The 1,432-nt window shown below is 42.7% G+C and overlaps 1 protein-coding gene across 1 annotated transcript in view; it reads left to right on the plus strand.

The window, feature by feature from the left end:
* Nucleotides 1-261: 261 nt before the first annotated feature.
* The window catches only part of LOC103468338 (paralemmin-1-like), a 9,388-nt gene continuing 8,217 nt past the window's right edge, over nucleotides 262-1,432 (plus strand). The window contains exon 1 of the mRNA XM_008415349.2: nucleotides 262-468. The gene's annotated coding sequence lies outside the window, so the exon portion shown is untranslated. The remainder of the gene's footprint in view (nucleotides 469-1,432) is intronic.

Raw genomic sequence — 1,432 nt, forward strand, 5'->3', positions numbered from 1 at the left:
CCTGAATTCTCCATCAGTAATCCTCTGAAGGCCTGACCGGAGTTTGCTCTGCCTCTCGTATACAAATCAAGCCAGAACAGCAGCAACCGTCACACAGAGTGGTCCAGCTTGTTTACAACTCCCAGTAAGAGCACAGAGATCCCTCAGCATGCAGACAATCTGCTGAGTCACTGAACTATCCGTTCTCGTACCCCTACTCTCCGGCCAGCTGTATCTCCCGTCAATAGTCTCTGCTAAAAATATCCCCCCTTCCCTCTCTCTTTTTCTCTCTCTCTCTGCTTGTTACATACAGAGAACGCCTTGTCTTTAGGGAGCATGACAGCAAAAAGGGAGTTGCCGAAGTGTAATATCAAAACGAGGGTGTCTTCCACAACATGTACTAGTGTTTTCACAACCGAGACCAGATCGCTTTCACTGGACGGAGACGCGACCGATTGAGTTGCCTCATTTGACCGATCCAACTGCACGGTAAGTACCTATAGATTCAGAATTACATGGAATGTAGTCAGATCAAGAGGACTTTCCTCTGCTGGACGCAGAGTTCAGAGTTCAGAGACAGTCGTGGCAAGAAAGTTCTCAGAGCAAAATGGTGAACAAAGATTTCTGTACAACTGACACCTTAACTGCCTTGGTACTGATGTTTGCAAGTAGGAGGGAATTACCACAGAGGAAGAAGACAGAGAGGAAAACCTGTTGGATAGAAGTCTGATTTAAAGACGCAAAGTCCGGTGGAGTGATTTTGGAGTAGAACCAGATGAAATGGTAGAAAACGGTAAACAATCTGTACTTGTACAGCCCTTTATTAAGTCCACAGGACCTCTAAGTACTTCACACTACATTCAGTCATTGAAGGTATAGGCAGTCTGATTTTTTTTTATTGTCCTCCCATGTTAAAGTCTGACCATTGGTGTGTCCCATGACTCTCACATCATGTCATGCCTTGTCACTGCCAAACCGAGATGCTTGCAAGCTGAGGTCGTGCTCTGATGTAGCGTTCCGGGCGAGGCCGCTTGGACTTAGTTACGGTTTTGGATTCGCTCCTCAATCTCACCAGCAGCTTTCAAACTAAACGAATCTCCTGAGAGACGTGGGACCTGACAACAGACGACCTACAGTTTCTGAGAAAACTTTACACCTAGAATAACAGAAGGGATGTTTGAATTTTTCGGAACCAATTTTAACTTCGTAGATTCATTTTTAGATATGTATATGACGCTTTGAAAAAAAAAACTGTGTGCGTACCTTAAAATAAATCTTCAGGTGTGCCTCTGAATTAACTCAAAAGTCATGACATCATCATACTGTGTGCGTACCTTAAAATAAATCTTCAGGTGTGCCTCTGAATTAACTCAAAAGTCATGACATCATCATTATCAACTTTGTTAAATTAAACTTTAAAGAATCCAAAATTATTTTTGGAAAAAATAAAAAA

Source organism: Poecilia reticulata, linkage group LG8 (genome assembly GCF_000633615.1).
Source record: "Poecilia reticulata strain Guanapo linkage group LG8, Guppy_female_1.0+MT, whole genome shotgun sequence".
Taxonomy (NCBI): Eukaryota; Metazoa; Chordata; class Actinopteri; order Cyprinodontiformes; family Poeciliidae; genus Poecilia; species Poecilia reticulata.